The 19,027-nt window shown below is 38.9% G+C and overlaps 1 protein-coding gene across 11 annotated transcripts in view; it reads right to left on the bottom strand.

Annotated features, from left to right (window-relative positions):
• LOC310905653 (uncharacterized protein) overlaps nt 1–19,027 on the bottom strand; it is a 34,534-nt gene that overhangs the window by 13,026 nt on the left and 2,481 nt on the right. For 10 of the 11 annotated variants that reach the window (XM_083852248.1, XM_083852251.1, XM_083852254.1 and 7 more), the window contains exon 3: nt 908–1,001. The gene's annotated coding sequence lies outside the window, so the exon portion shown is untranslated. The other variant, XM_083852247.1, reaches the window with a different exon arrangement.

Genomic DNA, 19,027 nt, shown 5'->3' on the forward strand with positions numbered 1-19,027 from the left:
GCTGTAATTTATTTACCCAGGACAGTTGGGCCCAGATGCGTACCTGTTTTTTCACTGAGGTACTTGCTTTTCTCAATTTTGCAGATGGATTAAATAAGCCAGGAGGAGGCCAACCTGTATGTGTGGGGTCACACAGAGAACTGTAATCTACACTGCAGTAGATGCCTGAATCCATTCAGGTTCAAGACCTAATTTGGCATAAAGCTGGTTTGTAGCTGTACTGCACTGTACACTTTATAAACATATCTTTCAATAATCTCCTGTGCTTCTCATGAAAGCAATAACAAGCAGTACAAACAGCTGAGCCTATACTGGGCAAGCTTTCCTATTAAATTCCACTAATACATCTCAACTGTGACCTGTAGCAATCTGGGTAACCTAATAAGGCTGACTGTCCCATAAGAATCTGGGATGATACACTGTCTACCTGCAAGACATGAGAAAGTACAAGAGAGCAACTTGATACCAAGTATCACCTAGCAGTCAGAGAAAAAGGGAACTGAAAAAAATAGATATATAAGAAAATACAAGAGAAAAAAACATTATTAAGAATAAGGAAATCTGCTTATATAGCCTTACAGATACTTTAAAGTGCCACCATTTCAACATTCTCTTCCAACTCAAAACATTACATATGCAAGTCCTTTTTAATGGAATATGCTACACTCAGATTTATTATAGGGCTGTATGGTAACTATAGTTATTCCAATGCAAATTCTTTGAAGTAAAGCATTTTGTCAGATTCACCCATGTTTTGCCAGAAACCTAAATAGTTTTCTGCCTTACAACACAATAGATTTTAGAGAGCCCACTAAGATCATTCTAATACATATGCTTCCTTTTCATATGCTTTTAATAACCGTTCACAGACCCAGTCAAACGTAACAGTCTCTACTGCAAAACTCACCCATTTAGCTGTATTATGATTTCAGTCCCTTAGTGCTTTTAGTACAAATCTATGTACAGAATGGCTTCAGAAAGTGGCTTCTTCTCTTGGATATCTGTTGGATAAATAAAGCAACAAGCAATTTAACGGTGTACAGAGGAATTAAAAGAATTCTTATCCTTTTTAATATTTCCCATAATTCCAAAATCAACCAACAACCTCAATATAAAACATATCATTCAACATATCACTTTTCCTTTAGAATTGTCTCTCAGCGGGGTAGCGTTCATAGCGACGTTATCGCTGTGCGCCATACTGTATGTTCAAAGCCGTCGGTATTCAATGTACTAAGAAGTGACACTGAATCCTGCAATCAAAAATAAAAAGTTCCAAAAAGATTTCAGAATTTACATTAATATAAATAGCTGCACTGAACGCTTTGAAGATGGAAAGCATTTTAGAGATTTACATTTCAGTCTGTTTTGAACAGATAAACAGACAAAAATATGTTTTGTAAAGGAACAATAAGATTTTCAGTGTAACACTTTCCATAGTTAGGTTGTAAGAAACAGTAGGCACCACAGAAAGAGTTATTTACATTCACTGTACAGAAGGCCTATGTTTCACTTCTGCCTATTACTTGAGCTTCTGAAGAGCATCTGATTTTCTAACCTTAGCATCTATTAAGGTGAGCCATAAGCCTTCTGCAAATGTTCATGCCCACCACCATTTCTACTATCATTTTTCCCACCCAGCTCACCCATCATTGTTTAATGACAAGATTCAGAAGGTTTATCAAAGGTTTTCTTTTCTTCTGAAACACAAAACTAATGTTTCCAAAACATTCACACATACACGGAATTAAAAATAGAGAAAAGTGCTCTGAAAGGAACTTTAATTGGAAAGATACTTTTTCTAACACTGCTTCCTGTCACTTCACTCCTCATGACTGAAGTGTTTTTATAGTTTTCTGTGTTCTCCCCTAGAGCTGTGTAATTTGTTTGAGTTCCAAATCCCCCAAGAGCTCTATGAGAAACCTCCAGGGTTTTTCCAGTATGTAAAGGTCAGAGCTGAAGAAGATGGGGACGGAGCATGCCGAAGACAAGTATCAGAATCTCTCATTTTAAACCCATCACTGACAGAAAAAATGGACAGTAAAGCACAATGGGTAGTCTCTTAAAGGAAAACCAACTGTGGTGGGAACCTCTAAAAGATCCTAGAAGGACTGAAAACTCACACTCCTGAAATCAAAAGGAGATGGCTTTCCCAGAGATGTTCTGCGTCGAAGTGAAAATAGGCTTCCAAATTTCTTGAATTTCTTAAACAAAAAATCTTACACCAGGAAGTCCAAACAACGTGGATCGCATATTTGGCTAACATATAGCATTTGGTATTTAGCGAAATCTTCTCGTGCTCTGCTCCTGGGCTCCTCCCACCACACTCTCCAAAGACATCTTTCCTCAGCCCTCATGCCAGCCCTCCAAATTCCTGGCAAGATGTTGCTGTTTTCGTCTAGATGTTAGACGATCTTCCCCATGCTGGCTGGCTCCATTACTATTAAAGAAGTGTCGGCCAATCTCAATCTCAGGGTTCCCTAACAGCCTTCTTCTCACTTTTATTGGTTAATTAACATAATTGCTTCTAAGGAACAACTATAATACTAATTAGTGGAACAGGTGCCATAACTAGCACAAAGTCTATAAAGAGAAAACCCAATATCCCACCAGGCATATGTAGAGGATGTACCTTCCAACATTACAAATTCTCTTCTAGGGGACCTGAAAGAATTCTCCACTGCTGTGCTTCAGTTTTATCTTATTTGTTACTGTCTGTTTAATCAAGGTCCTCTGTAGCATAAATGTGATCACCATAATGCTAATCTCTGCACTAGACATGCAAATATATAAACATTTGTGTGCCAAATTATTAAGTTTTTGTCTATAACGTTATGCCCCTATTTACTATCTATATTTTATGTCTTATGGATTTCTAAACATTTAAATTTATATCAGTGTTGTCACATATCTGCAAGCAGAGACAGTTTTATGAGCACTAAAAAAGCTGCAACACACAGCCACTAAATACTAATGACATAAATGGTATCCACTAATGGTCTCTATTTTTATTACAATGCAAAACTTCAATATATTGCAATTATCACTGCTTTCAGACTGAGCCATACACACCGTATAATGCCAGCTTCCATCTCCATAGCATAAAATGGCATTATTTGTTGTATATAGTTCAGCCCTGTACTGCAGATGTTGACTGAATGCTCAAGTCAGCAGTTGTAGCTAAAATTCACTTTATTTACAGAGTCTTACTGTTAACTAATACCTTAAATTGTCAGATATGCCAATGCATTAGACATTTTTCAAAGCCAACTGCACTAATAGCGTGTAAGCGTAGCATATGTCTTGTTGTACCTGTCAACAGCCCAGTAACTTTGCAAAGGTAAAGCATGTCAAAAAAGGAAATTATATTCCTACGCTTCTGTGTTAAAAAATCTTTAGTGAGAGATTTTTCTAAAACATTTCAATACAAAAGTGCATTTGACAAAGCTTACTTACTCTCTTGTAAATGAGTTTCCATTTTACCTTTGTAATGTTAAATGTTAAATTCTTCATTCATAATTAGAACAGTCCCTCCTTTACAGCAGCTATCAAAGAGAGAAAAACTTCAGGACAGTGGAAACCTCAATGTTGCCCACAGAACTGGGTGAAAAAAAGGCAAAATCTCTCTCAGAAATGGTGGGGAGAATTTAATCTAATTTCATCGATGCATTTTACTTGTAGTGTAACTTTCACCAAAAAAAAAAAAAGGAGTACTGAGTTCATCTCTCAGACTTTCATACCTGTTTACCTGACATAAAACATGCCCAGTTATTCCTTTTCATTGACTTCAGCTGAGAATAACCTACAGAAAGCTGGAACTTTTCTTTGAAACAGGAGACATTTCCCTATTTCCATGCAGCTGGGTAGTCATTTACACAGGGAAAACACTGGAGACAAAGTAGGTGTCAGACTTGCTAGCATTTTACATGCATTTTCTGACACAAGGCAGACAACAGAAACGTGCACACAAAATATTTCCCTTCAAGGGCTAGCTAGTGAGAACAGCAGAAACTCGCAGAAGACATCAGTGTAATTATTGCAGAGTTCCTGTATATTTCCAAATGCTACTTGCCTTTAAAAATACAATGCAATTATCACTTTTAACTTTAACCATGGAAAACCACTCCATGGAAAAATAGTACTATGTTTAAATGTTCTTATTCACCTTGCACAAATCTAAACATACATGAGTGACTATAGAAGAATGAATGATGTAAAATCCATAAAATAATAATACCTAGAGCTTACAACTGAGAATACTGATATGGTATTCCTTATTTTTTCATCATCTTTTCTCTGGCAGTAATATTGAATATGACAAGTACTTTCTAATGTAATCTGAACCCACTTCAGTGTTCTAATATTTTGACTGAATAGGCTTTATCAAGGATCCCAGTTAACTGTCTCTGTTCTGCAGTTATAAGAATAAAATATTCCAACTGAAAATTCAGTGACATTTCACTTCAGAAAACAGGATTTCTCAAAAGAACAAACATTTGTTTAAATATTTGGAAGAAAATACAGCTTTTCTATATAAGTAAATATTTTACTTCATTTTCTCAACCAGAATTAGAAATTCTGGCTAATTTCTCAATTCAAAATGTTCGTCCCTTCATTTGTAATCCTCACAACGCATCCTAAAACTTAAAACAAAACAGACTGATTGACCTCAATAAAATATAAGAATTGAATATATGAGTACATGAAAAGCACCACATTTTTCTTGAAGAAACTGTTGGGTAAATATAACCCATTTTGAAGAGTATTTTTGGACATTATAGAGTTTGTAAAATATGACATTTTACTTGCCCATTGAAATTCTTTCTCCCTGCTCAGCAATCACTTTGTACAAAAGGAGAGAGCTCTTTTAATAACACCATGGACAAAATTCTGCCACCCAGGATCAGAATTACAATGGCCTCGATGGTTATTGCATTACCTTCACGCAGAAATATGTCCAGTGAGTTTCCAAACTCAGACTTGACTGAAAACTCCTTTCCCACCCTGTTGCTCATGTCTCTTCTACAGTGAAAAAGGATGAGTTCTTGTGGAGCATCTCTTTACCTAGTTGCCCACACTAAACCATGCTCCTTCACTGAAATGACAGTAACAAAAATATGGAAACCAACAGGAGCCTTTCTGTATACTTCAGTGGATGGTCTATCAAGCCCAAAATGAAAAGCCTCTTGCCTCCATTACCTGTCTGGAATGTTTGGCTATAGTTGGTTTTCTTTTCACATGTAAAGTCGTCAACTATTTTAAAATGCATTCTAGGAAAGTCAGCTGCCTGCATCCACATTCCCTCCAAAGAGGCTTGGGGGTGGAATATTTAGACTTAAGGAAATGGTTTCTAAGGTGTTTCTTCTTATTATAACAATACAATAAAATAGCTATAATATCTGGAAGGTTTAGACTTTTGTCTTGTAACCCTGCAGATGAATAGCTTCAACCTTTGAAAGAAATTGCAGTATGAATGTCTATTTTATTCCAGAGTTGTGTCTGAGCAGACTATTAGTAGAATACTGATAAATGCTACAATAGCTATTCTTTTTCCCCCTCTTCGGCTTTTATGCCATTGCCAATACCTATCCTTCCCCTGGTGCTGTCAGCTGATGCCTGTCTCATAACTCTCAAGCTAACAGCATTAGAAGAAAAAGAAATTAAGTTCAAATAAACCTGCCAGGTAGAATTCAACATTATGAGATTATGGACTGAATTGTTTTCTGAAACAGGCACATATATGCAGAGTTTTACCACTAATGACCTATAAAGAACTTACAGATTAAAAGTTAATTATTATAATAATATTTAAGAGAAGGGGAAAGATACTAAAGCTGATTATTTTCCCTTTTCTAGTAGCTCTGTGATTTTTAATGGCAAGTAATAAATAACTTAATCTTCTCTATATACTTCCTGAGGACCATGTTTGTAGCATCAACCATTGCACCATGTCTGCATACAATCAACAGGTACTACGTAGTACTGGAAAACGTGCATGTGGCTAGTAGGGTGTTTAACTAGGTCTCTGCACATGTAAACAGACATTCTGATGCACACAGTCGTGTTGGCACAGCTCTAAATGTTTGCTCTTTTGTAGTAAATCTGAAAACATAAGAAGCTGCAACTGTTGGTCCTGTGAGTAAAAATAAATCAGTGAAACAATGGAGAATAATATGCAGTATAATATTAATAACATAATATTTAAGAAGAAATACAAAAAGTAATTGCAAGTCATGCAAGTCAGAAAGGATGAGTACTTGATCACGATACCAACTATAAACAGCAGTATAGAATTACGTGTCTTTGTGAAACAAATTGGTGAAGTTTAATGTATTACAGAAAAGTTACTCATGCTACAGTTTATGCCATACATTCACCTTAAAGCCACAGTTGGATACTTCACTGAGATTGCAGCAACCGCTATTGCCATCAGAAACAACCAGCTCCCCAACCAGCTCTTTCAAAGAAGCCAAACAACAAAGTGCCACAGAGAACAAATACATTTTTTGCTCCCAGAAGCGATGTCTTCAGTGAATTTCAAGGAAGGAGCTATGTCCCAGAGAAGTTTATATGGCTGTAACTGATGTTTCATTTGCTTTGAAAATGTGTAATTTGTACAGCTCATACAGTTAGGGCTGGAGCAAAAATAATGCACATAAAAGAGAGAACGAAGAGAAACAGAAATCTTTTTTCTCATAGAAACCTAAATATATTTGCGAAAGATTGGAAACATCTAGATGTTCGTCCAATCTTAACACAATCCAAACCAACAACATTTTGTTCAAAAGGCCCTAGCATGTCCATAGTTAAAAGTAACAGCTCTACTCAATAATAAATTCATTTTTTATTTTATTTTATTTACTATCATGGTGGTAACTACTACTGACACATGCACGAATAGAACTAGAGAACAGCCAACATTTGCTCATTGCTGGAAAGCTGTCTTACACAGGCAGAGTGGTGAAGACGAACTATCCTGGAAAAATGTTATATAAAAACTAACAAAAACCTCTGAATATAGTATGTGTGAAGCAGGATACTCAAGGAAAGGATGAAAGCACACAGCAATTTCAGTTTTCAGGAATGCTGAGTCAGCTGTGGCTCTGTTGGTTGGAAGCCTGGACAACAACAGACATCAGAGGAAATCCTACATATCTGCCTACCACAGGAAATCTGACTGGTGGGGATTTCAGTGCCCGAACAACAAACAACTATAGCTGTCTTAAAACACTGGTGTGGGTCTGCAAAAAATAAAATAAAATTAGCAATGCAAATGGCTGAATGTCAGTAAATGCAAGAAGTGTAGGAAATTAGAAAGATTCAGCAGTCATGGTGAGGCAGGTATCAAAAGATGAAAGGAAATCTAAGCAGAATTGGGAAAGCAGACAAAATTGACAAACGGTACATAAAGCAGCAGCTGACGGAAAAAGAGGAAGCTTCAAAAAGAAGTGTGAACATTTATCAGGAGACTTACATAAGGTGATTTGTAAATATATCTCGACATTTATAAAAGGCAAGGATTTCTCTTCAACTATTTTCTTTGTGCTGATACTCATCCATAGTTTCAGAGACTGTCAGTTTTGGAGATTACATCATATGCATATTATTCCTCCAATATACTGAAACATTTTTTGACCTTTTCTGAATAACAAGAGGTACGTTTATGTAATTTAGTCTGATCCACTGTAATTCCTAATCTTTGCCATCATATCAAATACCTTAAAGATATTGTGCGTGCTCCCCATAGCACAACTATTTCAAAGAATGAACAAACAGAGTAAATAGATGTGCTGGTATTGTTCACACACAACTTTAATGATTACCCAGAGTCACCCAGAACCTGTGAGAATTTCAAATGCTTGTAAATTTGCAGGTTCTCTCACCAAAGTCAGAGGAAGTTATTTAGCATACATATAAGCATAGCCAAACCTTCAAGTACGTTATCAGAGTTTTGATTTCAGCTTTTCTGTATAGTAGCAAGGAGCTAAGCCATCGTCACATGGTGTTACTGGAAACATGACATTTTCAACGCCTACCCAAGAAAAGAATGCAGTGGTCGGCATACCACAGGTAAGTGTTCCCAAAGCAACCACTAGGCTTTTTGACACTTCCCTCCAAGGCTACAAGGGCCAGTTTTCTGGCCAGATGTCCCAACGTCACTCTATCTCCCCTGCACTGTTCTGCACTCCCTACAGACATACAACAGCAGCTGTTTCTCTAACCCAAAAGAAGCTAAGGATACGCAACCTGAGAGCAATAGAGCCACACAAGACATCTGAAGCCCATAACCTTGAGCCAAAGGAAAAGGAGGGATACCTACAACCAGCACATTTCACATCCCATGGCTGCCCACGTCGATAATCTGTCCTGACAAAACTTGCAACATTCAGTTCTCCAAGTCAGGCCGAGGGGCTTTGCCAGCCACACTCGTGGAAGCATTTGTGGCACACAGCTCTGCCCTTGGAACCTGCTCTGTGCGACGTCCCCCTGCCTGCTTTGTGGCAGCACGGCTGTGTTCCTACAAAGGGGAGCTGCACGCAGAGATGGAAAATGGCTACAAAGGGGCAATAGGTGAGAATACTGCTTCCCCTCAAGTTTTATCACCAAAACGACGCCCTCCCACACCCTTTACGTCCACTTCTCCTTTCTGGTGGCTAAACCGAACAGTCAAACCCCTTCCAGGACAAAGAGGGCTCATAAGGGTCTTAGGATATGGACTGCAGCGACTCACAATCTCATACAGTGCTTGATGGATGTCCTGGCTACCAGATCTTTTATACGACCTCAGGAAAACCTCCAGTTGGTTTCCTCAACCTGTCTGACTCATATTCATGTTGCAGAAATGGCAGTGAGTTTCCCCGCTTCCCATCCCCTCCTTTGACACTCTGGTAAAGACAACAAGCCACCACTGGGCCATCAAAGCTCTGAACTAAAAACCCACTGGCCAGCATCTGGTTACTTTCAACACGCAGTCTTCCCAATCCGTGACCAGCTACCAGGAGATTCCCTGCTACTGCCAGCCTTCAGCTGGTACCTTTCCCACCTCTTCCTTTCATATTAACCTTAAGCCCCAAATATCTGAGCTGTCTAACTATGGGAATGAATCAGAAGAGAATTAAAGGCATATGTAAAATGAAGGTTAAGAGCTGGGGATTTCTTCACATGGCTATGCGCTAAGCAGTAAGGAGCTAAATTAAAGGCAGTAGTAAAGCAGAGCTGAACTTTCATATGCAACCCGTCCACTTGATATGTCTCTCCTTTGTAATGAAGATACTGCTCAAAAACATAAAAACTAACTAGCTGGTATAAACTAACTTTACATAAGCAGTTATGACCTAAACAAAGTTTGAAGAGTACATAGCCTCTGGGTACTCTTGCCCCAGTAAGACATTTTGAGTTTAAATTTAGATTTTTATTGCCCTTGGAATGCTGAGATAAACTTTTAGTCCCACTGGTGCAACTCCAGGAAGAGACTATATTAAATTCTGCTGTTCGTGAAGGAGTGAGCCTTCCTTCTATTCATTACCAGGCATGCAAGCCAGGTAATAAAGCTGAGCTGTTTTTATTTGTATACAATGTGCACCTTATTATGGCTAGCAGAATTCTGCAAGAGCAGTTCCTATTAGCAGGTGGTATCACATGAGCTGGGAATTACATTGGGGTCTGTGGGGTTGACAACACAGCCCTGACACACACCAGGACCTACCAGGGAGCATGCACAGATTTTGTTCTTCAATTCTCTAGCCTGGGACAGGTATCTTACCTCCAGTTTCCGTGTTTCTGCAGAAGAACATTTGGAATTAACCAAATTACAAATGGATCAGCTTACAGAGATAGCACTGTGAAAATTTGAAAGCGAAATTAAACATCTGAGTTTTGAAAAGCCACACCAAGAATTTGCTTATTTGACAAGGAAAAAGTCTTGAATACCCTAATATTAGTAACATGGATTTGTCTTAAGTGCCCAGTATTTTGCTAGCAAAAGAAAACAAGTATTTATTGCCAGGTCCAAGTAGAAGTAACAACTCTGAATCAGTATCAACCTGAAATACTAATCAAATCAAAAATCCGTTGTTTTATCCAAGGCTTCTTTGTCATTTCCCAAACTGAGTCTTTCTTTGAGTCAAAACAGTTCAGTTAACTGGCAACATGAAAACAGCAACTTTTATCTCACGAGGTGCAAGGAAAGCTTCACCCACTTCATCACTTCTTTAGTCTTTTTAACTAGAAGAAGCGCTCCTTATTTCAAATGTAACGATCCATAATGCTGCACAGGCCTTAGGCACAATGTTTAAGGAAACAGATTTATTATGCAATGAAGCGGTGATTCCTACACATGAGAACTGATGCAAATTATCATTTGACTCAATAAAATAAACTTGAAAAGCAACTCACTCAAAGTTATGCAGATTCTAATAACCTGAAAATAGTCTTCAGGGCAAAATAATGGTAGCCGTCGCTACGACAAAGAAACTAAACACGGTGTAGCTCTTGCTATAACTTGTCATTATCTTATTGATGCTCTCTCATAAAAATCTCATTCAGTTCTGCTTTTATTTCAGCAAACAATTGTAAGCCTTCAAGGCACTGTGCCCATGCCGCAGGTTGAAGCTCCCCACTTGTGACGGACACGTTTCCACTCTGGAGAAACAGACAGAAGTTACCCAGACCTGTAACCTGCTACTAGCAGCTGGAGTTGGTACGAAAGGCAGTGTTAACTAAGAATGGAGCACGTAACCTTATTGATGCAGTTCTCTATTGTGTTACTTGCTTCTCAAGGTGCTATGGAAAGGAAGCCCCGTGGTTTTAATCATGTTCATTAAAGGAGAAGAGACCTTGCAATCTCACCTCTGACACATTTACTAACTTTAAAGAATCTATCATGCTTTATTCTGTCTAGGTTTTGACTGATTGAGATGTTTGAGATTTAAATTTTGGACTACTTTTATTTGTTGTTACAGAGGGGAATTTTGAAGAGAAAGCTGCAGGGTTGTTTGTTTATTTTTTAAACACTGTCTCAATAATATAGTCAAATTGACAGTGTGTCTCTGATCCCCTTCACCCAGAGGAAAGTTTGTGATTATGTTTTCTTTCTGCACACAATATAAGCCAAAATTGCCAAGCACTCTCTACCCCTTCAGTTCCTAAACTATTCAGTTAGAACTGGCTTAGATGAGCTTCTCTTTTGCTGGCTCGGGGGGGCTTCCTCCATCTTCTGTCTTCACTGTTGTATCTTTACAAAGTTGTTTTTTTTCTAGAATGGCCTCTGATTTGTGGTTCTGACCCTGACCCTTTCTCCTCTTCTACAGTGTTCTGAAGTTTAATAAGACCTTTGATTTTTTTTTTTTGTAACTCCTACTGCCATCTTTTCTTTATGCTTTTATAGATATTGATAACATTACGAATTATACTGTACAGAAATAAAGCTCGCTATAATTGAAACTCACTGACATTTTCTTCCAGTTTTTGCAAGGGGTAGAGGCTCCATGGGAATTTATTTAAAAATCTCCTTTAATCCTCCTGCAGGGCTGACGTTTCCTCTCAGAAAAGGAGGACACCACTCCAGCCAGAAGAAATGACATAGCATGAAGGAAAAGAGGAAAAAAAAGTCCTGAGTCATGAAAGCAAAGAAAAAAAATACAACTGAAATAGAACAGAGAGGATTAAACTCCACAAACTGGAAGGGACAGAAAAGTAGGATGGAGCTGTAATTGAAAGGAAAACGAGGACTGGCTCTACCTAAGAACTAGGTAGATCAAGGAGGATCAAGAACTTGACCAAGAAAGAGCTGTACTAGAAGACACCTCTCACCTTTTAGCTCTGCTCATTATCTACTGTCTTCTGTTCCCTGAGAGAGCCAGTGGCCCTTCGGACAAACTTTCTTTCCTGTCCTTCCAGGGCTGGGGTGAATACCTGCTCTCCAAGGGACATCAGTCACTTGTTCTCACATCACTGAGAAAAGGGAAGATCTGTACCTAAAGTTAGCAAGTTGACATGTATTGAGAATATGTGCTTCCCTTAATTCTTGGTACCCTGCAAGTCTGATTTCCGTGGAGGCAAAAAAAAACCACCCACAACTGCTAAGAGCTAAGCACACTGCAGCTGTCTCTCAGAAATCAGAATACCTAATACAGCCATCAATAACTAACCACTGTCCACGATCACAGACCACAGCCTGCTTGCCACAACTGCATGCAATCTAGCTGACTCCCTGCAGACCTTTTTGTCAATTAGAGAAGCTTTTTTTCTTTTCCTCAGTAACTGGTTCATTAACCTTCTTTCTACTCCTATAGCCCATTTTGGAAAGCCCATGTTTACAGTAACTGAACACACTCTGCACTCATCAAAAGGGGTGTTACAGTGTTAAATCAGAGCCCACAGTTATGGAATACACTGCTTAATCTAGCATTCTTAGCAGTTCTGTAGTGTGAGGTAACAGCATTTGAAACAGAGCAGTACCATATAAAAAAGTGGGAAAGGGCACTATTTTCTGCAATCATTCCCATGGAATGCAGACCTGGATAGAAAACCTATGATCCTATAATACTCATCCTTCTCAACTGGATGTTAAAAACTAAATCTCTGAGCATCACGGCTGTATTTTAAAGGTGAGACCAACAATAATAATAAAAAAAAATCCTATGGATAATTGAGAAATTTCCTACTAGTTGGAGGGAAAAAAAAGAAAGAAAAAATAACATTAGGTATGACAAGTTTGTGGTATAGGTGATATATGATAGTAATTGACATCCTAACAATAGGAGACTATAAAGATACCCTGAAATTATTTTCTTTTCTATTTCTTCCCTATCTGCTTTTCCTCCTCTCTTTCTTCAATGAACCAGATTTGCCAGCAAGGTAATTTAATCTTCCGGGGATAACGAAAGTCTTCCTTTTCTAACAAAACTAAAAAACCACTGGTCAAGTACAGAAAGCCCAAGAGGAAGAATTATCTGACAGTGAGCTATGGTTTTTTATCTCTAGGAATGGTAGCAGCAGTATTCTGGAAGAAATAACATTGATTTAGCTAGAATGTAAGGAAGACATCTTCTGTTTGACGTATGTTGCTTTCTGGGCAAGGGTAGGACAATAGCTTGTATGCCCTCAACAAAATGCCTCCTACTGTGTTCCCACTATTATTTAGTGAGAAGTATTTTATTCCCTTGTAACACTGAACTCTGAACCATGAGAAACTTCATGCTCAGCCATGAACCGAGATGGATGCTTATTTAAAGAGCTACCACTAGGGTAATTATTCTGGGCTCTTATGCCATGCATGACTGGGAACGTGAAGAGTCGTTGTCCTGTCCTGTACAGATAATAAAGTAAAGCATGCCAGCCAAAGACACATGTACAATTTATCTCCTTGGTTCAGCAAAGCAGACACTGAAACCACACCTCAGCTCTTGCATAAGTTTACGACCCAGAGCAATGTTTATTAGTTTCTGTTACTGTGTTTAACAGCACATCAGCATGCCAATGAGCATCAATAAAAATACACCTTTAAATAATAGTAAAAGAAACGCACTGTCTACCTTGGGCTTAAATGCAAATACAGAACTAAGCTCCATAACTGTGTTTTTTTTTGGTTTTTTTTTTTTTTTAAACAAACAGACAAGATTCACCTCAGAATGGGCTGACTGGTGCCCATAATTCCTTCTAAAAGAATGTTCCAATTTTTAAAAGGCCACTTATTTGCTGGTTTAAATATAAAATAACCCTCTTCTGTTATCCAGCCTGAAGGTATTCATGGCTGATAAACTTATGCTTAAGTGCTTTAACTTTAATAACATGAAGCACCTTGTTGCTTTCAACTGGATAAACAGACTTTTCACATCAAGCACATTCTTAAGTGTTTTGCAAACCTGTAGGCCTCTCAGCAAAGTATCTCCATATATTGATATCTATCTCTATCATTTCCTGAAGAACCAATGAGATGTGGGTAGCCAGTACTTCAGTCAGAATTAACGTATTACTGGTTTCCAGCACAGATTGTGATACTGTATATCAACTGGATTCTTCTTTCTAAATAAGATTAAGTTAGAAAAGGAAAAGCACAAGCACAGCATGAACAACCCGTAAAAGTAGTGGAGAAAACTGGAAAGGGGTACTAATGGAAAGAATTGTTTAAAGTTCAACTCAGAGATGACAGAAGTAGATACATAACGAGGCAGACACAAACTGAGTTAACACAGAAAAGGTGGCCTTCTCTTGGCTGGCAGGGCTAAAGTATTGGGCTTTACCAGAAGAAACTGACTAAACCAGTTAAAAAAAAAAATGAGAAGCTGCACAAGTGGTGGAGGGATCACAGAAGATGAGCAACAGCTTGAGAAGACATACACAGAAAATGTTTCAACATCTAAAGGACTGTCCTTCAACAGCACATTGCCAGTGTTGTAGGCAAAGAAGTGCTGTGGCAAAGGGTTTAAAGCTTTGCTCTAAGTGGTCAACTGTGGCCAGACCTTACCTTGCTTTCCCTTAAGCGATTAGTGCTTCCCATCACATAACAGTCCCCCCCCTTCAGGCTTGCAAAAATGCTTTCCTGCTGCACAGAAGCAGTAAGGGTTGTCTGGCATTCTTCCTCTGACCCTGAGAATGGACATGAGGTTAGATGCAACCTGGCCACAGTGTAGCAGGAAGAAAATTTCCATAAATTGCAGAGGTAAAAGCCTGAGCTAGAGGCATCTGAGTCAGACAGGAACTCACTCAGCTGCACTACCTACAGCAGCCTTTGTGCAGAAGCATTCATGAGACACTAGTGTAGCTACGGTAAGACAGAAACACAGCGTGGTATGATATGCTGTCACCATTAAGGTAAGATGTGACAGATCTATTCAGAAAATATAACATGTATTCACACAACTTCAAATTAAGAGCATACATGGGAAGCCAACCTGAAAAAAAAGAACCCTCCCCTTCTTTGGAACATGCTGACATTAATCGCACTAATCAGACCAGCTCTTAATGATATCAATTTAGAAACAACACCCCTATGTTGTATTTGCAACATCTTCCAGCTTTGCTGAAAACACACTGCAATAAGGGGAACATTAAAAACATGCTTAAACATTAAACTAAAATTATCATTCTCCAGTTGATTCGTAGTTATATAGGACTCATTTATCTTCCCAGCTGCTGAAGTATAACCAAAGGGATTTGGCTGCATTACCACTGTTATTACCATAAAGCAGTCATGATCAAACCTGTGGGTATTGACTAGCTGGCCTAGAGAACCTGAACATCAGTTTGCCTGGTTTCAGAGGAGCCAATACTGCCTTATGCTATGAGAATCTGAGCCATAAAAATCCACAAAAAAGGAAAAGAAACAGAACTTGTGTTTCTGTCTTTGATACCGTGTTCTCCACGTTTTTGTATGCATTTCACTTGTTTTGTCTTAAAACAGCTCCAGACCAATTCAACAACTTTTTTCTCACACGGGACAAATATTCCAACCTTCAGTATCATCTAAAAGACTGCTAGTGGACAGAGAGGAGATGGTTTCTTTTATAAATCCATCTACCATTTGAAGGAAAAATAATAAGGGATGTTATTCAAACAAATACTTTACTTGACATTTTATGTTTCAATGCTTTTAACTGTTCTTCCTTTTCTACATCCTTAATAAATGGTTACAAATATTTTAAGTAGGGCGAGTTTGTCACAGGACTAGAACAGGTGAGGCCACCAGAACTCTATACTGATGCAACTTAACGTGACCATCACCAGGTAACGCTGGACAGCTCTGACCCTCTGACACTCCAATTATCTTCAAAAATCTATCTTAGACATCTTAACTTCTGGACAACTACATCTTATACCATGCCTTTGCCACTGGGATGCCCCCCAGTTATCCAAAAGTTTTTTATGATCTCAAAAACAAGGCCAAAAAAATTCAGTTAGTATCACACAACCAAAATGAAAATAAAGTAGAAGAACAGGAACATGGATATGTTTCTTGCAAAGTTCTAGTTATCCAAATAATCTTCATCTCGTGTAGATATAGCAGTTGCACGCAACTGCAGAGGTAATAGGACTGGGAGGTATTTCTGTAACAACACTATTTCCTGGTTTCTGCCACAATGTCCCACGGGTGAAATAAGTTGCAAGAATTTGCACTGCAATACAGCTATGCAAATTTTTGTCAGCAGAAAAATCTCATTTAACAACCCACTGGAATTTAAAACTACGCCTTGAAATCTGAGCGCTGGCACTTCTGCTTTAATAATGAAAGATCCTCCTCCTCCACTTAGAGAAAGAAGATGATTTTCTCTCCACGTATCCATTCCAAAGCCCCTTCTAGTCAACAAAGTGTTTCCACTACCTCCATTAGGAAAATAACTACGACTTTCACGGACAAAAAATACTGCACTAAACCAGCACTTCAAGACTCACTTATGTCTTAGCCCAATGTGGGCAAATAACTTAATTCTGATCAGAGCTGTGCAATTTTTCACATACATGATAAGCTAAATGCGAAGTTGGTAAGTTTATGCATATTAATGGTGCTGAATTACTTGCTGGGCTCTCAATTAGCTTAATCAAGCCACGATAGGGACCTGGGAATATTGCAGGAAATTCAGTAAAGATCTCTGCTCAGTTCATCACTGCAAAATGTTGGCCACATAACAAACTACATGGCTACCTGAATTATTATTTCTAGTATGTATATAATAATTGCAGATCATCAGCTCAATATTCTGGATAGAACTGGTTGTGCCATTTCCAAGGAGGTGTTTTAAAACTAGGGGCTGCAATCCTCCGGGTTCTAAGAACAATCAAGCCCTTGGAAAGGCTCTTCGAAGACTAAAATAGTGAGATTAATCACCCAGAAAGGAGACAACAAAGGAACAATAAAATCAGATTAAAAGGAGAGAGATCAGAAGCTTCTCTTTCCCTACACCTCAACAGACAGAATCATAAGGAAATTCAGCTCAGTTGACAGCTGGGAAATACAAAACCAGATAAAGAAATGATACAAACATTCAGAGGGGAGTTACGGATCAACGCCAATCAATAATTTTAGCACATTACTTAAGTTACAGGGAAAATCAAAGTATGAAGAAGAACTGACCCATGAAATTTCAAGTTCTGTAGACCAGATTTTAACAATTATGAAATGAAGAACAGTACCACGTAAGTGGGAATAAACACAATACTTCCCTGTTCTTTCAATGGAAATGTTATTAATCGGGTCAGCAGATCAGGTAGTCTGCAGTGTTTCACAAGGGATTTTGAAGGAAAAATGTTAGAATGAGCAATATGACATGCCCACTTTTTTTTAAATCCAGACTTTTTATTTGATAACAGAGAAATACAGAATTACTTCGGTGACAGCAGCACTGAGAACAACCGTCATGAAGTTACTTGTTATTTTCATTATTAACAGAAAGCGTTCAGGATTACGTTTATTTTCACTAGTATTTACCTTTTAAAAAGTGTTATTTACTACTGACAAAGTTAGGAAACAGTGCCAGTATAGAAGAAGCTCAAGGAGGATGGCCCTGACTTGAATGACCCTGAAGCCCAAAATATCAAAAGCACATTAAAATTTATTACCATGAAGTGCAAGAATTAAATGAGCATTTCCACTATAAGCTGACTGACTACTAATTGCGAACAAAGCAGGAGTCCTTCTGTGATCCTCTAGCCCCTGAATGAAAGTTGTATAGACCAAAAAAAAAAAAAAAAAAAAGGCAGATTATTTCTGGATATCTCTGGCAAAGAAATTTTCAATATTTCAGACTGGAAATATAACTGAAGTTGATGCACTGATATGTCTTCTAATATACTGTACACAACAAGATTAATTAATGAAAAGTAATCACATCTGTCTTTCTTGTGCTCAGATTCTTCCAGCTTCTCTTCCTCAGGTCTTCTTTCCTCTGATAGCTTAGCAGAGTTTCACAGTCTTCCCCAAATAGAACTACTCTCCAAAATGCAGCAGGGGTGCACACAAGAGAAAGCATGAGGGTAAGATCAAAATGTGTATGACCTGCTACGCTACAGTAGAATGAGAATTAAAAGGCTGCTGATAAGCTGATAACCAGAGCACTGGAAGCAGCAGTCTTCAGGGAAAACTCCTGACACTCCATTCATTTTTGTTAGTGACCTTGGCACAAGAAGCAGGAGACTCTTGGGAACTTCTCTGCAAGTCCAGATGCCTGTGCAATGCTAGAACCATTCTCTGATAGGACTACCACTCCCTCCTGAAGGAAAATTCCCCAAACTGGGCTTTTCAGCAATCCAGAACATCAACCGTTCCTTGTTAGAAATCTCACACTGTAAGAAACTAAGTTCAACTGGCGAATCTTAAAAAGGCTCTTTACTGTGACTCCAACATAGGTCTAAAACTGCAGGATGAACAGCATCATCATCCTCACTTGTCCAATGGAAGGCTCACAGTCGCAATGGGGGTTAGGAAGGGACAGCTCTGCACTCAGATGTGCACAGCTGCTAACACTGGGGTGAACACTGCTACGGATACAGGACCACTAAAGCAGAGGCACTCCATTGCCCTGCATCCATGGAAGCCTGGAGATGCTAGTGGAAGCTGGGAGAAATGTGCTTAATTCAGATATCCCCAGTGCAGGCAATGCAGCCTCTGGTTCATGCTGGGTTTCCAGCAGAAGTGCTGAGGGCATAGAGACCAGCAATGTCCCAAGGACGGTGTGACTGATTACTGCCAGTCTTGCCTGAGCCCTCTTCTCCCACAGTGAGGCCCATTTCTCACCACAGACGCACAAGGCCTCTTTTCTTTGTGGGAAAGCAATCAGACAGGCCCTTTGGCAACTCTTAGCTGGCATAATATACCCCATAATTCCCCCTCTGACCCTGCCTGAGGGAAGGCAGGAAAATCAGCTCTGCAAGTAACCTCCCTCCTGCTCCTTCTTGCCCCCACTCCCCCAATTTCTACACCACAGGGCTTCCCGTGGAACATGAGCCTGCACCCCTCGTCTCTCACATACCACTGGAAGCATCTCCAGCAAAACTCTCTGATCACTGTGCTCCCGATAACCCTTCCACCTCA

The sequence above is a fragment of the Anser anser genome, assembly GCF_964211835.1.
Source record: "Anser anser genome assembly, chromosome: 11".
Taxonomy (NCBI): Eukaryota; Metazoa; Chordata; class Aves; order Anseriformes; family Anatidae; genus Anser; species Anser anser.